This window comes from Giraffa tippelskirchi, chromosome 9, assembly GCF_054371585.1.
Source record: "Giraffa tippelskirchi isolate mGirTip1 chromosome 9, T2T-mGirTip1v1.2.pri, whole genome shotgun sequence".
NCBI classification, from domain to species: domain Eukaryota; kingdom Metazoa; phylum Chordata; class Mammalia; order Artiodactyla; family Giraffidae; genus Giraffa; species Giraffa tippelskirchi.
Window position 1 is genome coordinate 28,997,910 of NC_137283.1, and position 26,587 is coordinate 29,024,496.

Consider the following 26,587-nt stretch of genomic DNA (forward strand, 5'->3'; position numbering starts at 1 on the left):
TTTAGGGGATAAGCTTTCAGTTCAGTTCAGTTCAGTTCAGTCGCTCAGTCATGTCCGACTCTTTGCGACCCCATGAATCGCAGCACGCCAGGCCTCCCTGTCCATCACCAACTCCCGGAGTCTACCCAAACTCATGTCCATCGAGTCGGTGATGCCGTCCAGCCATCTCATCCTCTGTCGTCCCCTTCTCCTCCTGCCCCCAATCCTTCCCAGCATCAGGGTCTTTTCCAATGAGTCAACTCTTCGCATGAGGTGGCCAAAGTGTTGGAGTTTGTGCTTCACCATCAGTCCTTCCAATGAACACCCAGGACCGATCTCCTTTAGGATGGACTGGTTGGATCTCCTTGCAGTCCAAGGGACTCTCAAGAGTCTTCTCCAACACCACAGTTCAAAAGCATCAATTCTGCGGTTCTCAGCTTTCTTCACCGTCCAACTCTCACATCCATACATGACCACTGGAAAAACCATAGCCTTGACTAGACGGACCTTTGTTGGCCAAGTAACATCTCTGCTTTTTAATATGCTATCTAGGTTGGTCATAACTTTGCTTCCAAGTAGTAAGCGTCTTTTAATTTCATGGCTGCAGTCACTATCTGCAGTGATTTTGGCACCCCTCCCCCCCAAAATAAATAAGCTTTGGCCTCAGATAAACCTGGTTTCCTCTTCAGCTTCAGCCTTGGACCAGCTGGGTGAGTGAGCAGGTTACTTGTAGCTTCAGATTCCCCCCAGCTGTAATGTGGGGTTGTGGGCATTTTCTACCTTGGGTTGTGGGATCCTGACATGTGAAAGGGACATTTGTTTCTGGCATGGTGTTTACTCCATAAAGGGAAGCTGTTGCTGTGGCTATGTGATCATGATTTGGACACCCAGCTAGCTCCCTGATGAGTGAACAGTAGATGCAGAGCCTGGCTGACTTACATGCCTTGTGCTCACAACTGCATTCCAAGGTCGAGTCTGTTAGGAGACCCATTCCATGGAGTGTCGAGAGGATCAGTAAAGTTAGGTAGCTCTTCCATAGTGGCACAGGTAGTAAACCCTGGAGCCGGATCTTAAACCAATGTCCTGCTCTGAGTTGAAGGCTGTGTCTACTTGCCCCTAGGCAGACCTCCAGGTAAGGCTTGCTTTCTGGGCAGCAGTGAAGGATTTTGGAAGCGGGCGTCGTCAGACCCTTAGCCTTTGGAGGCATTTCACAAACCATTACCTGCATCAGCCCTCAGCCTGAGGGTGGGACTTTGTATCGGATTCAGTCTCTGCATGATAAACCATACTGCCCTGTTGCCTGCCGTCAAGGCGCAGGAGGTTGAAAGCCATGGGAATGATGATTCTTAATGGTTATAGGCTGTTTGCCTCTGTCTGCCATTTAATCTAATCTTGGGTTCAGTTGATACTATTGATTAGGTTCTTTTCAAAACCGTATGCCATGTATGGGGCTTCTCTGCATGGGGTACAATGTTATTCTTCTCATATGTGAGTTGAGAAGAAAAGGTGAAAGTATACAATTAATTTGCCTGCACTTTCTCGCAAATTGTATGCTGGATTTCTGTGAAATGCCGTATGGAACAATAATCCAAGCAAATTATTGTTATTTACTGTGACTTTTGCCTGCATATTTAAAGTCAACAATTATGTTTCCTTTCTGTACTTAATGGCCTTTGTACAACATTTTTAGAAACCTGGTCAATTGTCAGTAAGAAAACCTGCACTTTGACCCCGTGATTCTTGGGGAACAGGTTAACAATATCAGGCCTAACAATCAGGTCTGGTTTCCGAAAGAATTCACCCAACACATCGGGGCAACCTCAACCATCCCTTCCTTTGAAGAAATTAATTATAGGCCATTGTTCTAAGTCTCATTTTTTGGAAAACATGAGGTCTCTTGTCATGGGTATTATTGTTATTATTGAAAGCAAATAATGTCAGTGACTTTGATCTTCTTAAGCTGTTTTCCTTCACGTAGCTTCCATTTGGATGGACAGTTTGCTTGTCTTTGGAATTCTGTCATTCCTTGGGTCTTTCTCATAAAGGTAGGGCATATATGTCACCCTTCTCTAATCCCAGTCCAGATCTTGATGGTGCCCTTGATTTTGTGTGGCCCTTCCTTACATTTCCATTTGGCAGCCATCAAGCTGCAGACATTGGGTGGGAAGCACAGATTTTTTTGTTTTTTGAAAGCTGTCTCCACTTTGGAGGTTCAGGCAAATTTTTGTTTTATTGAGGACTCATGATCCTCACTCCGAATGGACCCAAGAAGAGCAGCTGATGGTCAGCCATGTGTGAACAAGCTAGGGTTCTGTGAATTTGAAGAGGTCCAGCTTCTTTATTCCCAATCTTCCGATACTTTGGGTTATGATATTTCCAACAAAACAAACAAACCTAGTAAATCCCCCAAATTAGACTTTCTCTTTCGAGAAATGAATCTGGCTTTGCTTGTAAAATCTCTTAATATAATGAAGAGTAGGCTTGGTCAAGTGTATGTAAAAAGACACCCTAACTGATGGAATGATTTTCAAACCATTTTTGGAATTATATTTGACAGGTGGCTGGAGGAGTAGCCCAGGATGTGTAAAAGTTAGAGGAAAGCACAAAGATGGGCAGTCACCTGCATCCTGTCCGACTTGAATGACAGTTGTTAACATTTTGTTCTGTTTGCTTGTGTGTGCTCCGTTGCTCAGTTGTGTCTGACTCTTTGCGACCCCAATGGACTGGAGCCCATCACACTCCTCTGTCCATGAGATTTTCGGGCAAGAATACTGGAGTGAGTTGCCATTTCCTCTTCTAGGGGATCTTCCTGACCTAGGGATTTGAACCCATGTCTCCTGTGTCTCCTGCATTGGCAGGCAGATTCTTTACCACTGAGCCACCTGGGAAGGTGCCCCTGTTTGCTTGTAGATCTATTTAAAAGGAATAAAAGGTTTCAGCTCTAACAGGATCCCCTTTAACTGTTGTTCTTCTCATTCCTCAGAAACGCTTTTCATTAGGAGTTTGGAGTTCCTTACTCCATCCCATTTTCATATGTGTATTTACATAGTTAGGCTTTTTGGAGAGTGTTTAGTTTATAAGTTTAGCATCAAGATCTATTTGTCTCCTAACTCCTTCATGCTTTCTTATTCATCCTTGATTTTGAGAATGATACAGTGTTAATATGTATAGATCTAGGTTATTCTGCCTTTGGTGTCTCAGACAGTAAAGAATCCGCCTGCAGTGCAGAAGACCCGGGTTCGATCCTTGGGTTGGGAAGATCCTCTGGAGAAGGGAGTGGCTACCCACTCCAGTATTCTTGCCTAGGAAATCCCACGGTCAGAGGAGCCTGGTGGGTCACAAAGAGTCAGACACAGCTGAACAATTTTACTTCACTTCAGCTTACCCTGCTGAAATTGTCCACTGTATTCATCCATTGACGATGAGTTGTGCTTACTCATTCCAACATTGATGGATGTTTATAATTTTTTTCTTTTACTGCCATAAACATTTTGGCGTGTACAATGGTTTCTTTAGAGTCAATACACAGAAGTAGAATTGCTGGGGCAGTTAACTGTACTTACTTAAGGTATACTGCTCTCCCATTTGGAACTTGCCATCATGGAGGTTAGGAGGGTGTTCATGGACTCTTTAATATGGAGAAAAAGTGGAGGAGAATAGTTCTGTCTTCAGAATAACTGTTTATTTCAGCTGGATTCTATTCCTCCTCTTGAGGATAGCAGATCCTTAAGAGGAGGCAATGACCTGCTCAGGTCCCTAATATTTTATAACAGATGATTTGCATTGTATTGTGTCCACTGATTTCATTCATTTAAAGGGAAATATCCTACTCCATTGATTGACTAGCAATCAGCTTCATCTTCTGTTACAAGTAGGAACATGGTTTATAGAAGGAAGGCATCAACCAGTTAATCCAGTGAGCCAGCGATTCAGAGAGGCTAAACCATCACAGGCCTGTTTTTTGAGCTTTCTCAACCATCACTTTCAACAGGCTAATGGAACTTTCGAGAGGATTGTTTGAAGCAATAGCACACAAAAATAGAATAAAAGAAAAGAAAGTATTAGTTGCTCAGTCATGTCTAACTCTTTGCGACCCCATGGACTGTAGCCCACCAGGCTCCTCTGTCCATAGAATTCTCCAGGCAAGATTACTGGAGTGGGCTGCCAGAAAAGAAAAATATAAGAATAAACAGGAGGAAGAATTCTGATGTGAAGGAGGCTTTCCACTATTCCTTCTCATCCTGAGGTGTGGTAGGTAGATCAGTCCTGTGCTGAGGCCTGACAGCTTGTGGGGACAAGATGAATTTTTCAGGCAGAATGAGAAATGCCATCCACACCAACTGATACCTTCCCCTGGCAACTGCCTCACTCTCTATCTTTTATCATTCCTCTTGATCCATCATCTAGAGAATGCTAGAAGGCAGGAGAATGTAAGTTCCAAATAGGCATTGGTGCCTGTCTTCTATCTTGGTTTATTTTCAAAAACCTTTTTGAACTTTTGAACTGCTGGTACCCACGGGGCAATGTGCAGGGGAGTTGATAAATAAAGATAATGTGGATATGAGTGCAGTTTCTTTCATATGTAACCAAAGAAGCATGTGAGCTCCAGATAAGCTTTTCTTCGGGAAAAAAAAAAAAAAATTCTAAATGTCAAGAGTTTTTTGAGTAGGGGTAGGGAGGACTCGAGCATTAAAAGACATCCTGAGACCTTAGACTGATGAAGAAAAAATCAAGCCGACAGCTTGTAGGGAAATTTGGCTGAAGGCTCTTTGGTTTTCGTTAGGTTTAGACCTCTTTCTCCCTTATGTGTTCTCTTACAGCCTCTGTTTACTATTGTAATTTTGCTCTCTGTTTTTGTCTGTAATGGTCACTTTCTTATTCCTCCTCCAGTAGATTGAAAAATGAGGGTGTCTGCAATTTATGCAATTTTTCGGGTGGATATGGGACTTTGTTCTTTTCCTAACAGAATGTCTGAGGAAAAAAAATTAGCTTTTATTATTTCTGAAGCATCTTTTGAAAACCTGAGGTTTTTATATTCAGGTGAAAGTAAACATGAAGCAATAATTATAAGTTAATTATCAAAACAGAAAAGACTGTACTTTATAAAGACCCAGTGCAATTAAATACCTGGTTTTTAGATTGTTTATTACCATTTTGAAATCAGTGGCTTCATTGCATTTCTGCCAATCCTGAGTTGAATCAGCCAGCTGATGATATTGACAAGATTTACCCCAGTATTAGAGATATAAGCCTAATATTTCACTTACTTGCCAAAAAGTTTTTTTTTTTTTTTTAAGAAAAAGGTAGTTCAGCCTCTGACCCTCCCAGAAAAACATACACTGCCAAGTGCAAGGGGAAAATTGACAGCTTATTATTATTAAAAAAAAAAAAAAAATCTCTGCAAATCATGATAGTAATTGTTAACATTAGATTAGGTATATTTGGCATCAGTGTCAAATTCCAACTTTTTGCCCCCATATGTACGTCTTAATTATCCTTGGATTAACAGATCAATGTGGAACACAGTAGACATTTTCTAGATAGTTGTTGAATTAGCAAACAGGGAAATTTCTAAATGACTTGATTCAAAGCCTGTCTCACGTAGAGATTTGACAGTGAGATGAAGTTTTGTGAGAAGTACAGAGGTTCAAGTGGCTGACTGAGATTTTGTGTAAAATAGCTTTGCTCTTGCTAAAGTCTGACCACGTGGACTTCTGATGCATTTGATTTATGTTCTCAGGTAGATGCATTTCAAGTGTGGAGAAGTGGTAGGAGAGGACTTTTCATCTCATGGTGTTCCGTCTCAGGAGGCTGCAGGATACTGAAGCTTTTACCCCAAAGCCGTCATCTCTGTCCCCTTGTTACCAGTGCTTCAACCTTGGTGGATGGTAGAACTCTGTTCTGTGCAGGATCAGGCGTCATCTGATTTCTTACTGATATTGGAGAAACAAATAGGGTTTTAGAACTTTAGGGAGACCCAAATAATTGCTTATTTTAAAACCTGCTGGGATGCCTTACTCCTAAATGTCACAATGAGAGAGATGGTGGGAATCACAATAAATGCCACATTTTCTTAAATCTCTATTTAGTCCTTCATGATTTGGGGGTCCTTAGAGAATGTATCACATTGAGAAGTTGATTGAGTCCTGTATGAGTGTGTGTATGTGTACACGTGTACAACACATACTTAGATGTAATGTATTTGTACTCATGCACAATACATACATATATAATGTATATGTGTGTGTATGCACAATACATAATATGTGCCCACCCATGTATACCAAAGTGTATACACATGCACCCATATGTATGCTTGTTACATTTTCCCAACCCAAATAACTCAAGTTTCTTACCTCACAGAAAAAGTCACTTCTATGAAAAGTTGAAAAATAAATATTATAATCAGCAAGGCATCACAAATAACTTTTTATGTCTCGATCAAGCTATTAAATGCTTTTTTATTTTTAAGTAGATAGGGGGATAAAATTGCTACATAGTTCATAAAGTGGCATGCCATTACTGCCTGCTGTGCCCAAGAATTACGCCAGCTTTTTACACTCATGAAGTAAAAGCGGATTGGAACTGTGATCAATGTATTATCCTATATTTCTTATTGTGCATTCTCTTTCCTCTCTGAGCACCTTTGTAGACTAAATGGCTACTAATGACATAATTACAATTGTTTGTCACCACCATAACGCGCGATTTCCGATCTCATCATGAAGATGTAAGTTAGATAAAGGAGGAGTTTTGGCAGGAAGACAGAGTGCAGTGATTTATTAAAGGGCCAGATGTGGTTGTTAAAAGCTTTTCTACAGAAGGCTCAATTGAGTGATGGGAAATAGGAAAGAAAGCGCTCTGCATACCCAGCCTGTGGTTCTTGGTGTGAGTGACACAGATGCTCATGGAAGCATGACAAATGAGCCACATATTTTATTGTTGTGTACAAGTTTTATGTTGGAATTTAAACAGGGTGAGAAAGGTTCACATTAGCTTACATCCGCCAAGTAGGTGTTTAAAGGAAACTAATGAGACTTGAAGTGCTGGCGATATTTTCAATTCGCTTAGTGCCTCATAGCAAGAACTGAAATATCTTACGTTTCTGTCAAGTTTCAAAGAGGGAAAATCCCAGCACTGTTAAAATAGAGACAGAGACCACGAGAGAGGTTAATATGAGAATTCAAAGAAATCAGAAGCAAGTGGAGACAAGATATTACTTAAGCACTGTTGACATACATGTCGTACACATAGACTACATATATACAATCAGATTACAGAGATGCTTCTCGGGAAGGGGCACAATTTCTGGTCTTAGCAGTATTTGCGCACACAAAGCTCTGTTAGAATAATGTTAAGACCCTGTAGTCATGTAGGCTATGAGTGGTTCAAAGAGGGTTTTTGAGCTTTTTGGAGGAGGAAAGAGGAAAAAGAAGAAATGGTTCTATTTTAAAGCCATTCTCTGGTCTCAAGGGAGTGGCCTGCTTCTCTTTTCCTCCTGTCCTTCCTTCCCCTCTACCCTGCCTCCCCCACTTTCACTTTCCCATATATGGAGAGTAACACCGTAAGATTGGGTCCGCATGGTATCGAGCCTGGAACTCTACTAGGCTCTCTCTTCCAGAGTGGATAGCAAAATCATTTAAAATTGTCTAAGTTGAAGACCTCAAGTATTTTTGGTGAATTCTGAGTCCAGCGAGAGCTTTAGTGCATTGTTCATAATACTTTGACCTGCCCTGCCCTGCCCTGTCCTGTCAGTGGAAACTCTAAGGTCATGTTTGTTTGTTTGTTTTTTCCTTCTCTCATGGTCCCACAGACTTGATAGGTCTTACCATACTTTGTGATTTCATGTGTCTTTGTATATTACCTGACATTTATTCCCAGTTTCTGGCCCGTTAGTTCCACAGAGGCAGGCAGGCGTGTCCCTGGGCCTATCACATGACTTGGCACTTGGTGTACATTAGGAAAGTGTTTCTAGAATGACTCAAAAGAACCACATGGAACAGTGGCTGACAATTCAAGATGTCACTAGGAGAACACTAGCAACTCTTATTTAGATGAAACTTTCTCAAACTGTCAACCCTTGTCCACCTAATTAATGGAGCACTTTAGATGCCTTCCTTGGCATCAACCTTAAGATTTCTAGCCTTAGAGCCTAGTTAGATCTGCTCCTTTCTGAATTGATTTTTGTCTCCTGGGACTCATCATGCAAGTCCAGGGACTGCCGCTTGGTGTCTCATACCCAACCATTGGATAATTTAGAATAAAGTCAGAAAAATGCACATGCTTTCTCCACCCCTTTGAATCTCTCTTCCACTTTAAATATTATATTTGTCCTTTGTGACTCATGTATTGGACTTTATAAAGAGATGAATACAGCTGAAATGCAAGGAGTAACGTTTCAAAGAAATGAGACATGTAGAACTGGGCTGCCTGCAGGGGTGGGTGTATTGCCCATACAGGCGAGGAGCTGTGCTCAGAAGGGCCCTGTGGTCGCTTTGATCCTCTGCTGCCACCATTTTGAAGTTCTTACAGTTCTGAACAAGGGGTCCCCTGTTTTCATTTTGCACTGGGTCCCTCAAGTTATGTAGCTGGTTGTACCCATTGGTATGTGTTCCTTCTTTCATTGTAGTCACCTGTGACTCTTCAGGTTCCTAACGTTCCTTCATCGACCAGAATTTGTGTTATCTGGAGGTAAGCTTACCTCAAGCCTGATCTTACCTGACCATGTGGCTTCTAAAGGCTTCCTTGAGTGTTTGGGAGGAAGCTGGTCCTCATGAGACACAAGCAAATGGGGCATGAGCTTTGGCTTTGACTCACACTTGTGGCTTCAAATCCTGGCTCTGCCGTGGGCTGGTTACTTAAGCTTTCCAGGTTCAGCTTCCTCATTTACAAAAAGAAAATGATGGTAGTGTGCCTGCATCCTTGGCTTGAGGTGAGGATTGAGGTAGAACGAACTTCCTAGATGCCTGACTCAGGCGGGAGCACTCACTGCTAAGTACTAGAGAGATCATTGGACACCACATTTCTGGTTATACCTGACACTTAGTGAGCTTCCTACTCTTTGTGGTTGTTGCTCCATTGAAGTTGCAGGATTCTCACTGTGCTTTGATGCTGTGACATGCCAGCAATCAAGGTTCTGTGTGGCCTGGTACTAGAGTTCAAGGGAAGATTTGACTCAGCTCTGCTTACTCCCTTTTCCTACCTGAAGCCCAGACCACTCCCTCTCCTCTATACTTCCTCCTTTATTCAAATGATTGATTGACATAGAAAGGATTTGTATAACTGGACTTAGCATCTTGTAACCCATTTCTATTTCCCGGTGGCTGCCCTGTTTATCATTAAAGGAACCAACCTCTTTTCTGCAGAACATTTAGAACACAGTTTGAAGCAGCTAAGTAATTCATAAGTAACCTCACCCTTCCCTGTTTATCCAGGAAATTTGTAAAACATTGCCCATGCCAGTGGCACTTGTGTTCTTAGGGAGAAAGCCTATGTTATTGGGAATTGTCATGATGTGGTATATGATCCATTTATTTATTGAACAAATACCTATTAAAGGCTGTGTGCCAGACAGTGGAGTACAGCTGTTTACAGCGCCATCAAGAAGCTTGCTGTTGTGTGGCTGATACTGTGTGTGTTAGTCACTCAGTTATGTCCAACTGTTGGCGACCCCATGGACTGCAGCTCTCCGGGCTCCTCTGTCCATGGAATTCTCAAGAATACTGGAGTGAGTTGCCGTTCCCTTCTCCAGGGGATATTCCCAACCCAGGGATCAAACCCAGGTCTGCATTGCAGGCAGATTCTTTACTGTCTGAGCCACCAGAGAAGCCTGGCTGATACTCTAGGTGGGGGAAATATTAGACTGTGTAAAGAATGGTATCAGATAAAAATGCTGTGCAGAAATATGAAAGGAGATGATAGAAGAAGAGTGCCTCTGGGCCACTTTGGAGGAGGCAGACAGGAAAAGCTGATCAGAGGTAGTGACATTTGAGCTGAATTTTGAATGGCAGCAGGGAGGCAGCCAGGGGAAGGTTGGAAGATGCATGTTCTAGATTGAGGAGCAGCCAGTGCTCAGACCCTAAGGTTCCATGAGTTTGGTGTGTTTGAGAAAGAGAAAGAAGACCAGTGTGGCTGGAATGAGGTGTGTAAGAGGGAGAGGAGAAATTGGTTGGTCAGGAGAATTATTTGGGGCCTGATCTTGGGCTCTGTAAGAGAGAGTAGTCATGTGATCCCTGAGCTGTAGTGCTCTCAGGCTACATGGGAACAGGTTTGGGTGGATTTACCTGAGTTTATCCACTTCAGTTCTCTAATTAAGAGGCATGACACTGAAGGGAACACTAGAATTAGAGTCCCAAGGCAAGTCTTAGCTGTATGGGGACAGACGATCTCATTTCCCTAATGAGTCATTTCATCCATAAGACTGACACTAGCTTGGTGTAATAAATTAATTAATTACTCAGGGCTTGTGACAACTGCTTGACAAATGCAAAATCATATTTGAATATTAGATAGCTATTATTATTGATAACCTTTCATTTGATTACCTTACATATTGAAAGTACCTATTTTTCTTAATTGCATAAATGCATTTTTCTGTCCATTAGAAAGATTTTGTACTACTTATGGAGAAACCTAGTAGATACATTCTTGCTGGGTATAGTTACTTTATTCCTTAAATGGTTCACAGGTGCTGGTTCACACTCGTTGGTAACTTTTTGACCTTCTTTTTGAAGGCCTGGGATGTTAGAACAAATGGCTACCACCTATGGAATTCTGTCTCCTGGATTCCATGTCTCTTAACTGAACTGACTTTGAAAATATGGGAAAGCTTAAAAAGAAGGATTAACTGTTGATTCAGAGGACTTTCCTTTAAAGGGAACTCTCCAGAGTTATTATAAGACAAAAATCCCATATCTCCCAAAATAACTGTTGATTGCCTTGGAATTGGGCTTGTGGATATAAGCAATTTACATGCTTGTCTTTGGGAGCGGTAATTCTTGATGAAATTCTTGTTGAAATTCAGTCTATGCCGTTGACATTTTGGTGAAGAAGTTGACTTTTGTCTCTATCTGCTTCTCAGAAACTCTTGCTGTGCTCATCAGGACTTTTGTGTCCATCAGGGAATCAGAGAGAACAGGTTCTGTCCGTCCAGTTCTCCAAGATTTGTTCTCAGGAACCATGTAAATGGCCCCAGAGAATTTGAACTTTAAAATCAACATTTGTTTGAGTTCATAGACATCTCTTGCAAAGATTATTTTAGATTACTGGAAGACTTTAGTGTTAAGTTTTAGAGAATTTTGCATTCTGCTTTAGAGTCATTTTCAAGTTTTATTAGAACATTTACTAGCAATGGCACTAATTATTTTAAATATGACCCTGGAAATGGGCTATGTCAGCTTGAAAAGACTATTTTTAACAGAATCTGGTTTTAAAGGCAGGTTTTATAGACGTTATAGTAATACCATTGTTATCTAATTAGCATCCACTGTGCAAATGTACGTGATATTAGAGAGGCAAGTATACATAAAATTATAAATTGTGACATTTTATGAGTTTTTTTTTATCATGAGTCTTATACAGTCATCATTACTTAAGAGTGTGAAATGTGGCCTTAGACATTACATCATGTAAAGACCAGGAGACAGAAAAACTGAGGATCAATTTTTGATTATAATAAAGTTTTAGTATGAGGCACTTCTGAATATGTGTCACAAATGTGAGTCATGAATTTCACACCAAACCTGACCTAGTATGATTATGTTTCGACTTCAAGGGGTTTTCAGTATTTCAAGTCTAAGCCTAATTCTAAGGTTTCAAAATGATTCACATTCAAATCTACTTTTATGTTTTATAATTAAATAAGAAAATATTGCTTATACCTACATTTTTACTATTCTTGGACATATTATAATTATTTCTTTAATTTCACCAATAAAATAGCCCATTTCTTCATTAGTAAATTACAAGGCTATCTCAGTAAAAAAAAAAAAAATTAGTTTGAATGTGGTTTGCCATCTCAGATAGTCATTTCAGCTTGGAATTTTCTCACTTCTTTCATTAGTTCTTTTTGTAAAATGTGAAGATACTTTCTAGGTAAATTAATCCCTTCCAAGCGGTAAAATAACTTCCTTTTTGGAAAGAGTTATTAGAGTCTTATTCTTTATAATCTTAAATACCACTTATGTTCAAGTGAACAATACATGAAAAAATTACACTGGTTAAAAAAAGAATGATTACGACCTAGGCCAAGTACATTGCAATTATATGTTCATGGAAAAGTGAGCTTTCTACTGGGAAAAGCTGATATAGATGCCCAGGAAATTTCCAAAGTTTTAAGTATTTTTGTAAATTAGGTTGTTCCTAGTTAAACAGGTGGCTTTAAAGGCTGGTTTCACTGTTGTTTTAATCATAGTTTAGTTACCATGGAGAAATATGCAAGTTAGCATTTATACACAGAAGTGAAATTTATGCTGCATAGATAATAGCCTAAATTTAGCTTGACTTAAGTTTACCACTTCCTTTTTTTCAACCCAAAAGAATAATAATATATCCCATAAATCCATTAACAAGTTAATTTCTTTAAACACTACTGTTATATTTTTAGAGATTTTATATCTTAAGCTTCAATGGACACTGTCAATGTGACTTCTTTGAGCATAATATGGCATGTTACGTTTGATTTGCTCTAACTGTGTCACTCAGGTTTAATAAAAGGCTCTGCTAAGTTTAAAATCAGTGATGTGATGAAAAACTAATGTTTGGACACATTGTATCTCGTGGGGTTTTGCAAAGGACTTTTGTTTCATTCTGAAAATCTTCAGAAAATATACAGTGGTGTTGGGACCAGCCTGATTTCAGAGTCCAGCAATAGTTTTGATGACCATTCAGCTATATTTTCTGAGACAGGTCTTCATAATGCACTGTGTGGATCTCAGTGTCCTCTTAGTTGGGTGATAGATTTTTTTCACCCTGAATTAAGAGGTTCATTTGTGTGGAATACGGCAACTGGGAGCTGCCTTTGCTGCCATTTGCTCTACCCAGTACCTCAGAGCGAAGGCTAAGTTTTCAAGGACAAATGTAGTAAAAGTGTCCTCATCCAACATGAGGTCCCCCAGCACAGGGAGAGAGCAGCAGATCCCTTTCAACACCAGCTGTTCTCACAGATATAGATTGCTGCAGTGAAATTTTCTTAATATAATTCAGGAAGCTCTAGAGAATTCTCCAAAACAACTGTGCCAACAAGGAAAATGTTGAATTTTTCATCAGCTGCCCAATGCTGAGAGTTACTAGGCAATCCGTTCATTCATGACCAGATGTTCAGTGTGGTAACGCTCTGCAGTTAACTTGAACCCTGTGGCCTGTTTACCATTGGCTACAAGGACATTGGCAGCAAGCTGGCATTGGAGAATTGAGGCCCGTACAAGCAAAAGACCGAAGTGTGTGTCTGTGGCTTCCTGGTTTTCACCAGCGACCAGACAAGGTAGGGAGTGATGAAAGAAAGGAACTCCATCACATCAATCATTCTGGAGGCAAGGAGTATTTGCTGTAGGATTGTGTCCTGGGGGAACAGTTGGCAAATTCTTGTACTCCTTTTTATTTGGGAAGAAAGGTGGTCTTTGTTTAGTTGGATAGATTTTTTTTTTTTTTTTTTCAACCTATGTCTAAACCATCAAACTTTTTGTGGTGGGGGCAGTAGGCGTGGGTGGTTAAGACAGTAAGAAAAAGGTTTCTAATTTTAAACGAGAGGAAGTCAATAAAAGTTGACTCTTAATATTGAAACCTTACGAGGTCCAATCTGGAATTGGAAATATGTGATATTTTTGCCCTGGGTAAACTTTATTTTTATATGTGGGGAATATTTAGATCTTCCATTCATACAGAGTCACCATTTCCTTTATATACATGTTTTGGGCCCATGACATTTTTGTGAACTGTTTTAAGTCATAGTGTTTGGGGAAAGAGGGGACTTAGATAAAGGAGGAGTTTTGGAAAAAACAATCTAATTTTCCGCCTTGAAAAGGATTCTTCCTTAAAGTGATGAACTGTGTTTGATTCTGAAAGTGAGCATGCCAGGCACAGGGAGGCAGAATTTCATAACATTTAGTTTTGTCTCAGATAGAGGACTTTTCTTCCCACCTCCATGGCACTGCACAGTGATTTATTATAGTAAAATACGCAGGACATGAAATTGACCATTTTAAGCAACTGCACTGTAGTTTAAAGTGTTAGTTCAAAGCTGTATGGGGAAAGAAAAGCAGTTTTCTTATTTAGCCATTTTTAATTTGGGGGTCAAACAGTGCCATCCCAACAAGAAGATGGCCTTTGTTTCCATGAAGAGAAAGTCATCATGAAATAAACCTTTTGCCTTTTGGAGACTTGCGCTGTTTTCTCTTCCTGTAGAATTCCTGATTGCCTGGTACATCCTTAGTGACAGCAGTCCGTCAGGACACAAAGGGAACTTGGAGGGTCTTCAGAACAGCAGAACCCTTGCAGTAACAATGTTTGCTTTGGCAGAGCTTTCTGCCTTTGGTTTATAGGGTTATAGTCAACACTTCTTTGCATTTCCTGCTTGCAGAGAAAGCTGGTTACATGTTGTGCCGAGATATGGAAATTTCTCAGTACTCCGTTTAAACCTGCATCTCACTAGCCCTTCGAATCACACCGAGTGAGTCTGTGTTTCATTTGTCTGGCTGATTTTTCCCCCTCTTCTTTCTGAAAAGTCCCTTGGCTTGTTGACTTTGAAAAACCAGGTTTTGAATTACTGCAGGTACTGACGTTGGGCTGCCGGGCTGTGCTGTTTTCTGGGATGCTAAGTTGCTGATAGAAAAGCGAGAACCAGTTTACAGTAGCTCTGACACCACTGTTACCTTTCTTCAGTCCTCTCCAGCTGCTCCCAGCCCTTCGGATGCCTTTGCCGTGCACACAGTTTGTTCTTGGGTGTGAAAGCAAACAGTATTTGAGTTGGCAGCAACTTCTCTTTCAGTGGAGTTTGCTGCCTCGGCAAGAAACCGCAGCGTGAGCTTTCTGCTGCTGAAGGTTTCCACTGGCAGGATGGCCTTTTCCCACATTTCCTTGGTTTAAGGAAACAGATTTCTGAACTTTTTTTTTTTTAAAGACAAAATGCCAACATTTAACAGCTGGAGTTAGTATATAATTTATGGTTTTCACTTTATGTTCTTGTGGATGTATCAAAATTAAAAATCTGCAATTATTGTTAAATTATGCAAGGTTTTGCAAAAAGAGTGATTAAAAATAGACTCTCTGTTATGAGGAATTCGTGAAAGTCATTGTTACCCAAACAGGTATTCTCAATTATTCTATCTTTAATGGTTTTTAATTGTTATAATTTACTCATATTCTATTACATCTCTCAGAGATGTTTCTGAAAGCTCTTTGTTTTTCCTTTGAGGAACAAGTAGGAGTTTGTTCATTTGAACCTCTTCAACATTTTTCCCCTTCCAAATTTTATTTTTGGTTTATTTATTTATTTTTTTTACATGTCAGTGTTAATCCTCACTTTAAGGAACCCTTCTTGTCATCGTGGTTTTGTCTGGAGAATCTTAACTGTGAGAGCAGAGCAGACAGACCTGCTGCATGTCAAGGTGATAGTCTTTGTCAGCGAGTACTCGTGTGCCACTCCAGGAAGTTATCCAGGTCTTTGTTACACCAGAGAATCTACCTTTTAGGCCAGCGTCGGTTTGGGTTTTGTATATTCCTCTTAGGAAGAATTTATAGCCACACCTTACAGATTTAATATATATATTCAATATATATATTCCTCATTGACTGGAGGCCTTGCTACGTTGGTAAAATATCAGAATCAGGAAACGAATGCAGTCAACCAATTAAAAAAAAAAAAGTGACTGAATGTTGCCTCCAGATAGGTAGTGTTTTTGTCCTGTGGGTACCTAGAGACTGGTGGTTTTGTTATTTCTTTTTCTGTGGATAGAGGCGGAGATTCTGAGAAGCTTTATTAAATCTCCAAAAGCCACGCCTTTAATGAAAAAGTGGCTCTAACATACGTGTTTTCCTGATTTCTCAGAAAATAAAATAGGAAGTGAGAAGGCCGTTGTCCTTGGTACACTGTGAGACTCTAAAGATCATTCGATCTACATGTTAGATTTAAGATCAGAACATTAACTGTGATAAATAACAGGGGACAAAAATTTTCTTCTCTTTTCAAGGATAGCGGCAGTTAATCATTTTTATCTGCCCACTTTGTAGACTTGATTAGATTTATTATGTATGCCGCATGTTTATGGCATTTTTATTATATGTTGTTAATTTGTTGTAACTGCCACCGCATTTTTTTTTCTTCTTCCTTTTTCTCCCTAGAGGACCCTTGAGAGCATCTTAAGTGTCAACTGTTACCTTGTGCTTTAAGAAACTTTAATTTTTAATTTTAAAAAAGGCATAATAGTCTGCCAGTTTAAAAAAAAAACACCAGTGTTATAATGAATCATCATATAAAAGGAAAATTTACAGTTGTGTTCTGCTAAACACTTAAGTTTTTTATTGCTTATGTAGTGCTACACATTCAGGGTAGATTTGGAGAATGCACATTTTTAAGAACACTTCACTTGAAACCCAGAAGGGAGAGCCGTCAAACACACACTCAACTGTGATTTTCTTTATTACCGGAAAGTCATACATGTAGTTTGCAAATCGCTAGTAGGTAAGACAATTGCGATGTGCCTCGCTTCATCAACAGCCAAACACTTAGGCTGCTTCAAAAGTCAGGCAGTCGAAAGATGCATTTTAGAACAACACACTCTTTTTTAGCTTACTGGCACTCAGAATGGATATGAAATCTGTTAAATATAGAGGCAATTCTTTAAATAAGGCCGACAGTTAAAATTGGGAAGTAGGAGAATTAGATTGGAAATGATTTACGATGAGTCTACAGGACATTCAAAAAATAAAGTTAGCAAAGGAAATCCACTGGCTGTATTGGCTACATTACAGCGAAGGATTTTTACTTTTCCTCCCTTTTGAATTGGCCGGGTATATAGGCAATGCAGAGAAACAGACTTTCAGGCGGAAAAATTGACAGCATTTTTCTTTTTACTGTATGTTCTGGCATTGGTTTGGTATTGGCATTATAAGTCTCTGACTATAACTAAGTCAGTTTCTTGTTTTGACAGTTACAAACTTTTCAACAACAGAGAACCACCCATTCTCTTAAGAGTATTAAATGTTGAAATAAATAGAAGCTGGATTGAACAGCAGCTTTGTTTTTGTCATGCATCATGAACATGTGGGTCCTTAAAAAAAATACCATTTGAAGATGACGTGGGTGTGGTTATTGAGCTTGTAATGTATAATAATCACAGATGCATAGGTCACTTTTAAAAATTGGTGTGTATTTGTTCATACTCCTCTAGAAGTTTATACATTTCTGTAGAACAAACTATGAATTCAGAGAAGACAGATTAGAGGCAGTGTTAAACCCTTTAGGTATGAAACGGTTCCACTGACAGCTAAAATTTGTTCTTACGGTGGCTTATTAAAGCCTTTAAAATTCTTATTTATAAGGGGAGGAGAAAAAAGAAAATTTTAGGAATTTTAGATAAAAATCACCAATTATTCTGATTATAGCAGTATTAAATGAACCAAGAAAAGGTTGTATGCATGATAACTAGTAGTAGAGAAGTTCAAGGGGCTGAAATTATTAAGCCAACTTTTGACTTTAGTGTTGTAAGAGATGCAGGATGTCTTATATGTATGAGATGATCGTTTGATTCCTTCCTCCTCTACTCTAGTCACTACTTAGCTCAGTAAGTGTTTAAAATTGCTATAGGAAATTTTGTTGAAAAAACCAAAAGTTCATACTCAAACACTGTATTTAGGAATAATGTGCTAAGAGAAATGAGATATTTCTTTGTTCCTCTGGAGAATTTAAGTTGCAGCTTGCTAAAGATATGAACGTTAGATATTTGGGTTAAGGGAAGAGAGATAGTTTCCTGATTGATGGAAAACAGAGTGAATAAAGAACAAAGACCAAAAAGCTTGGTGCTTGAGGAGAACAACAAATAATTCCCTTTGGCTGGGACATTAGAGTTTGTAAAGGGAAAGAAAAGAAAAGAAGTTGGTAGTTAGCTTATACATGATCATTGAGGGCTTCAAATTTAGGTTAAGAAGCAAGGAATTTATTCTGTAACATTAATTAATGTTAATAATAGCAGGCAACATTTGCTGTAGCATCAGGCATACTGATTTACAGTTCGTTATGATTTACTTCTTATAAGCATCTAAGGAAGGGAGTACTGTTCTTTTCCACAGTTTACTGTACAGATGAAATTGGGTCTTGGAAAGAATAGGCCTTCTTACCATGGGCACATAGTCGTGAAATGGAGTCAGGATTTCAAGTTGGTTCTGTTACTCAAGGACCAACCTTTTGAAGATTCTGATGACACAGCCAGTGGGCATGACCAGGGTTTTTATGAGCACAGTCATTGCTCAGTCAGAGCTACGCTCCAGAACAGTTCATCTTTTGTTGTTTTATAGAATATAGTGAGGAGCCCAAATTAGAGAAAGTGGCCATATTTCTGAAGAGCCACAGTCAGAGTCTTCAGTAGGGTCATTGAAGGGATTGGGAAGGAGATTACAGAGGGATAACCCCCATCCCCTTGACATTTAATTGGATGAACTTGGTGTGAAAGAGATGGGCAGTTGGAGAACTGGATGGGTGTTCCCAATACTTGATTCTAAAAGAAGAGAGGAGGCAGACTGGGGAATGATGAGGTGAGGTTGGAATATCATTTTAGGTCCAGGTACCAATCTCAGTTGGAATGTTTCTGAAGATGATGAACAGCTGGGAAGGTAGCAGAGCTGGAGATGGAGATCTGATGCCAAAAAAAGTATATACAGAGAGGCAGACTGGCGACATTCAGTGAGGGGGGTGGGAGGAGAGAAGAAAGAGTGGCTGGAGAAGGCAACCAGGAAATAAATCAGCCTCATGAGATAAAGAAAAATCCTTCTGCACATTGAACATGACAGATTTGTAGGCCATGCTTCAGACACATACCTATACATATTCATTTTTGTATACATATTCATGTACATATTTATATACGTATCCTTATATACATTCATATGTATCACTGTGTGTATTTGTGTATGTATTGTGAGCATGCGCCATGCCCTCAAGCACACAGATGCAATACTTGGGAGCCTTTCCCACCTCCGGGTAGGCTGGGTACCCGTCTCTCCCTGGAGCTGCCCACTGGGGATGATTCAGCTCCGTGGTGCTGTGACCTGAGAGCTGGAGTTGACTTCTAGCAGGTGTGAGGTTCAGACCAACACACGGAATTTTATACCCCCCTCCCCCCAGTGCGTTCCAACTCAGAAGCCTGGCTGCTTTAAATGCTATGGTAAATGCTAAGTGATCTATAATAGGATTTTACAGAATTCAGCAAGATTACCATTATGTTGTGAAATATGGGCTAAGAGTGTGGTCAGTAAATGTGTTAACTTTTCATGAGGGGTGATACTTTTTCTCCTTTGAAAATCCATTCATCTGCTGAAATGCGTTTGGGAAGCTCATGACTTACATTGCTATGGCCAATGCAGGATGGCGATTCAGAATTTTTTTGCTTCCTTTCCTTGGGCATCTTCTTAATTTCTAACAGGGTTCACAGGGAAGACTTTCAGTTCTTTCTTTCTTTCTTCCCCAGCAGTCAACGAAATACTGTGTTACTGCTAAAGTCTGTTTGTGTTATTGATTGAAGAGTGAAGCTGTGCCCTTTTTTCAAGATGCCACTTAAGTGATTCCTTTTCAAGATTCTTTAAAATGTCACCCTGATGAAAATTTCCCTCCCACTTTAGTAAACTTAAGCTTCTCCTTCTTCATTCCTTACGTGGACGTTGACTCAAGGTTTAGAATGGAACACCTTAAAAAGCTTGTGTGCCACCTTCTCCACACACTGTGAACTTCATAAGAGCCCTTTATGGATGGTGATACTCATTTTAAGAAAATAGATTTAACAAAATCATGCCAGTCTTCATACCACTGTCACTTGGGGTATTATCCATGTTTCTCCCAGAGGCCCCCAGTTGGCCATGTGGCTGAGGGCTTTGTTGTGATGGTTTGAGAAGTCATTTATCAACAGAGGTCACCCTGACTTTTGAGATTCTAATAAAATTGGCTTGAGCTTTTATCTTATTCCCTGTGGGACTTCCAATGAGAATTTTTGGAGGCTTCATTTTCATGATTGATGTTGGTTTAAGAACTCTTGATAGTGTTTCTTCTCATTGCTGTGTCCTTTTCTCCTCCTAGGATTGGAAATTAGCTCCTCTCCATAATTTCCTTCCAACACAACTCACATAGGGCATTGAACTTGGGAGACTTCTCAAAAGTTTGCATCAGAGAAATTTAGAATCAGATGTTCAGCACGCTTGTTCTTAAAACATATGTTTTCCTGCTCTGAATCTGTCCTTGGATAGCTTTCTGTGTCCATCATGACCTCCAAATTTGCCCTTCCTTCTCGCCTCTCATTTGTTTTGCTTTCTGTTACTGACTCATACTTTTTAAAAACAGCGACTTACTTTTCACTTTCTGTTCACCATCTCCTTCCAAGTTGGGTAATTGGGAACCTTGTTTTCTACATTTCAAGAAGTGTATCAAAAAGGACTGCTGACTGCATGGATGGACCTAGAGATTGTCAGACTGAAAGAAATAGAGACAAAGACCATATGATACTGCTTACATGTGAAATCTAAAACAAGGCTACAAAGGAGCTTATCTACAAAACAGAAATAGAGGTATGGATGTAAGAAACAAACTCATGTTTACCGGGGGTAAGTTGGGGATAAATTGACATATATGTACTACTACTGTATACAAACTAGATCACTAATAAGGACCTACTGTATAGCACAGGGAACTCTATTCGATACTCTGTAATGGCTTATATATATACAAGGATGGGCATGATAAAGAACAGAAACTGTATGGAGCTACAGAAGCAGAAGAGATTAAGAAGAGGTGACAAGAATACACAGAACTTTACAAAAAAGGTCTTAATTACCCAGATAACCACGATGGTGTGGTCACTCACCTAGAGCTAGACATCCTGGAGTGTGAAGTAAAGTGGACCTTAGGAAGCATTACTATGAACAAAGATAGTGGCAGTGATGAAATTCCAAATGAGCTACTTAAAACCCTAAAAGATAATGCTGTGAAAGTGCTGCACTCAATATCAGCAAATTTGGAAAACTCACCAGGGGCCATAGACCTGGAAAAGGTCAGTTTTCATTCCAATCCCAAAGAACGGCAATGCCAAAGAATGTTCAGACCACCATACAGTCATGCTCATTTCACATGCTAGTAAGGTTATGCTCAAAATCCTTCAAGCTAGGCTTCAACAGTATGTCAGCAGAGAACTTCCATATGTGCAAGCTGGGTTTAGAAACGGCAGAGGAACCAGAGATCAAATTGCCTACATTTGTTGCATCATGGAGAAAGCAAGGGAATTCGAGAAAAAACATGTACTTCTGCTTCATTGACTACACTAAAGCCTTTGTGTGAATCACGTCAAACTGTGGAAAATTCTTACAGAAACGGGAACACCAGACCACCTGACCTGCCTCCTGAGGAACCTGCACATCAGGAGCAACAGTTAGCACTGGACGTGGAGCATCGGACTGGTTCCAAACTGGGAAAGGAGTGTGGCGAGGCTGTGTACTGTCACCCTGCTTATTTAACTTATACGCAGAGTACATCATGAGAAACGCTGGGCTGGAGGAAGCACAAGCTGGAATCAAGATTGCCGGGAGAAATATCAATAACCTCAGATATGCAGATGACACCACCCTTATGGCAGAAAGTGAAGAGGAACTAAAGAGCTTCTAGGTGAAGGTGAAAGAGGAGAGTGAAAAAGCTGACTTAAAACTTAACATTCAGAAAACTAAGATCATGGCATTCGGTCTCATCACTTTATGGCAAATAGAAGGGGAAAAGGTGGAAATGGTGACTGGTCTCCAAAATCATTGCGGACAGTGACTGCAGGCATGAAATTAAAAGATGCTTGCTCCTTGTACGGAAATTTGTGATAAACGTAGACAGTATGTTAAACATCACTTTGCTGACAAAGGGCCATCTAGTCAAAGCTATGGTTTTTCCAGTAGTCATGTACAGATGTGAGAGTGGGACCATAAAGAAGGCTGAGGGCCAAAGAATTGATGTTTTTGAATTGTGGTGCTGAAGAAGACTCTTTAGAGTCCCTTGGACTGCGAGATGAAACCAGTCAATCATAAAGGAAATCAACCCTGAATATTCATTGGAAAGACTGATGCTGAAGCTGAAGCTGCAAACTTTGGCCACGTGATGTGAAGAGCCGACTCATTGGAAAAGACTGTTGCTGGGAAAGATTGAAGGTAAAAGGAGAAGGGGGTGATAGAGGATGAAATGGTTAAATAGCATCACAGAATGAATGGACGGGAATTTGAGCAAACTCCAGGAGACAGTGGATGACAGGGCAGTCTGGCGTGCGTGCTGCAGTCCACGGGTTCACAAAGAGTTGGGCACAACCAAGTGACTAAACAACAACAATGACCTATATGGGAGAAGATTCTAAAAAAGAGTGGATATACATGTATGTATAATAGATTCACTTTACTATACCCCTGAAACAAACACAACATTTGAAATCAACTATACTCCTATAATAATTTTATAAAAAAGAAAAAGAATACCTAGATGAGGGGGAAAAAATGACTGCTGTGTTGGTTGACTGGTAAAAGGGTCATCTTTTCACCTCTACACGTGCATAGACACGACTTCCTTTTCTCCCTCCTCCCTCTCTTTCACATGTAGCATCACTGAGACTACTTTACATAGAGAGAGACATATTAGACGTTTATTCCAGTTCTGGCCCTACCCATCCAACTCTAGTCTTTTCAATTTCTCCCCTTCACTAAGCCGAGGAAACAGGTTACATCTTGAATTGCATAGAGGCCTTCAAAGTGTAGGCCCTAAATACTATTATCTTCTCACTGATAATTATTTTCTTATACTAGACCAGCAGTCTGTCTCTCAATCCTAGGGCTGCTGCTGCTAAGTTGCTTCAGTCGTGTCCACCCTGTGCGACCCCATAGATGGCAGCCCACCAGGCTCCCCCGTCCCTGGGATTCTCCAGGCAAGAACAATGGAGTGGGTTGCCATCTCCTTCTCCAATGCATGAAAGTGAAAAGTGAAAGTGAAGTCGCTCAGTCGTGTCCGACTCTTAACAACCCCATGGACTACAACCTACCAGGCTCCTCCATCCATGGGATTTTCCAGGCAAGAGTACTGGAGTGGGTTGCCATTGCCTTCTCCGCAATCCTAGGGCAATAAAACAAAATCTCAGCCTTTTACAAACACCTAGTTTATAGAAATACTTAATAGCATTTTATTTGTTCCTTTGATCATTTCATCTTATTCGTAATGTCTGCCACCCATCTGCCATTCTTAAAATGCATCTTCTGAGATAATGAATTTTCTCTTTTCCCCTGAAGGTGAAGGCTGTTAGTGAAATGGTTAAGTGATGCCTTTTGCTGCAGAGCTATCTGGAAGCATTTGCAGTCATTGAGCCACCTCTCCTCATGTCACTTCACCCTAATTGTGTCAGCCAGCATGGCCATCTTATAATTAGATGAGAAACATCAGGCAGTTTCCCAATGTTGTTATCTTTTGTAGTTTTCATGGCAATGTGCCCGACCTGGGGTTACAAAAACTCGGAAAAATATCCACCACCCTTGAAAAGCACAATTACTGATTATTTAACACTTTCTGATACCTGCATCTTTTAATAAATCTATCACTGGAGCAGTAGTTTCCAATGCCTGATATCTTAGAATTCCAGGGCTTTAGGAAATCTAAATGTGAAGTGTTTCAGAATTTAAGCTAGTAGGATTTTGCTTGTAAGCAACAGAAAGTCCAGTTTGGGCAGCTTCAACAGTGTCATTGGCAAGTCCTTGGTGGACTGCAGGAAAGATTTGATCCAGCTCGTTGCTCTGTTTTCCTCTCTGGAGCTAGTTTATCTTCAGACTCATGCTATATGTAGCCGTAGGACAGTTCCTGACAATTGCTGGGCTGTAGATTTTCTTGACCAAGCCAAGCAGGAAAGCGCAAAGGGGAGTCTTAAGCTTTTTGAAAAGATTCTTGAACTCTAATTGGATGAATTTCCAGCACATTTTACTTTCCTGATGGCCAGGGATATGGGATGTATTAATATCCTAGGTAATATTTTTGCATCACTGGAGCTGGGTGTTGTCAACCTCCCTGGAACCCTATGATTCCTCACTGTCCCTTGGTCCTGTGTGAGAGGGGTTTGAAGAAAAGGATGCTGGGCCCACAGCTTCAAATGTAAACCTCAGTGAGCTCTCTTTTATGTTTCAGAACGCCTAAAGTTGATTCAGTACTTTTCATGAGAAAGCACTTCAGGCGTTAAGCAAAATGTCAAGTTCCTTTGGCTTTTGGCCATGAATATTGTGATCAGTGAGCTCTGATTGGCAGTTTGGTAGATACCCTGTCTTAATTCTTAACAAATAATTATTAGTTGGTAAAATCTTCTGGAACTTTGTGGAGGTGAGAGTGCTTTAGAACTTGATAAAGTACTTCATAGTGGTTAAAAAAGAATTTGGAAACTTCACCCTTCTGAGTCGATAGATAATAGATTGAACGACTTTGTAATCCACCTAAGAAGTGATGACCGGTTGGAATACTATGCCGATATGGGGGAAAAAAAAGTGACTTCTAGTTGTACTAGTTTTATTTCTACAGTTTAAAATCAGCCTTTCAAGTTTTTCTTTCCAGATATAGAAAGTTCTGTGTTTTACTAGCATATTTTTAAAAAAAAATAATCATATGGGAAGAAAGAGATGAATTTTAACACTGCTGTGATCGAATCCATGACTCAGCAAAAGAAATTATTGTTGGTGGAACCACCAAAAAGCATTTCTCTCTTGGGGGAAGGATGTTTAGTTGAAAGTCTTCAGAAGAGATGCATATTCAGTAAGAGTAATGAGAGGCAAATGCAATAATGCAAGATTGTTTCACAAAAAGAAATCTCTAAAAAGAAGATAGCCAAGTTGTTGAATAAACTTCATGGTTAAAGAGTAAACGATGTGCTTAAAAAACATTGAAGAGTGTCAAATGTGTTGATGGTAATGTGAACTTACTCTAACGTTCAGGAAGTCCTCCATGCTCCATGCATCTTGGAAGCGTTTCCATCAGAGTGAAGAAAGCTATGGGAACCTTCTAAAGTCATACTGGATATTTTATCTATGCAGAGTGATCTTCTGTGTGAAGCATTTGGCCTAGCTCATGCTGAGCTGCTTGGCTTTTTGCTATTGTTTTACCTGACTTACTCAGCATTGGTTGTTTTGGACTGACTGTCTCACTTATTGCCAGACGAGGAATTCTTGGCCAGTGTATCAGGGTCTTGTGAATGTAAAACAAGACCCTGCTGCTCCTCATGGGGATGCTGGCCGCCCCGGTGTTCTTGGGTAGCCTGCCTGACCTCCAATCCACTAGGGGTCCACAGCTCAGACTCCACTCTGACCTTAGAAAACAGATCGCTACATCTGACTATCTTATTTACATAGTCTCTGGTTTTGTATCCCAACCCTCCTGACTGCACCCAGCTTCTTGGTTTATTATTTTTCAAACTTCTTTGCTTTTCTCAGGCGTTTTTCATGACTTGGCTTATGGTTTCCCTGGTTTTGATCTAAATACCACCTATACTTTATGAGGTTTAACTTTTTTCACTTGCTAGAATATAGATGCTGCTAAGTCATTTCATTAGTATCCGACTCTGTGCGACCCCATAGATGGCAGCCCACCAGGCTCCTCTGTCCCTGGGATTCTCCAGGCAACAATACTGGAGTGGGTTGCCATTTCCTTCTCCAATGCATGCATGCATGCTAAGTTGCTTCAGTCGTGTCCGACTCTGTGCGACCCTATGGACAGCAGCCCACCAGGCTCCTCTGTCCACGGGATTCTCCAGGCAAGAATATAGATGAGTCTGTTTAAAAAGGAGATTTTACATCATCACTTTAAACAAAAGGTGGTAACAGTTGCCACAGTTCAGTGTTAACCTACAACAACTACTATGAAGGTAAAATGGTAGTATACACAAGAGGAGTTGGCAAACCTTTCCTGAAAGGGACCAAGTAGTAAATATTTTCAGCTTCACAGGCCTTATGGTCTCTTTTGCACCTGCTCACCTCCACTGTAACCCCAGATCAGCAAGGAAACAACACATAAATGAGTCGGCATAACTGTGTTCCAATAAAATTTTATTTTTGGACATCGAAATTTTATTGTCATAAATTTTTCATTTTATGGAATATTATTCTTCTTTTGATTTTTTTTCCCGCCAAAGCCTTTAAAATATAAAATGTCTTCTTATCTCATGTGCTTTACAAAAATCAGCAACAGGCCAGGTTTGCCCACAGACCATCATTTGCTGATCCCTGATATTAGGTTGGTGCAAATGTAACTGCAGTTTCAGACTGAATTTTAAATCATCATAACTAGGCTCAAACACATCTTTCTTGATAATCAAAATAGGAACCATTATAGTCAACACATTTTGCCAACGAGAAATAAGTTTATTTATTGCTG

The 26,587-nt window shown here is 40.1% G+C and overlaps 1 protein-coding gene across 31 annotated transcripts in view; it reads left to right on the forward strand.

The window, feature by feature from the left end:
* FOXP1 (forkhead box P1) overlaps window positions 1-26,587 on the forward strand; it is a 618,285-nt gene that overhangs the window by 187,889 nt on the left and 403,809 nt on the right. The window contains exon 1 of one of the 31 annotated variants that reach the window (XM_081528344.1): window positions 14,524-14,644. The exons of 28 other annotated variants lie outside the window; for them this stretch is intronic. The gene's annotated coding sequence lies outside the window, so the exon portion shown is untranslated. Of the gene's footprint in view, window positions 1-14,523; window positions 14,645-26,587 lie in introns of those variants that run through there. 2 more of the 31 variants (XM_081528354.1, XM_081528355.1) reach the window with 2 other exon arrangements.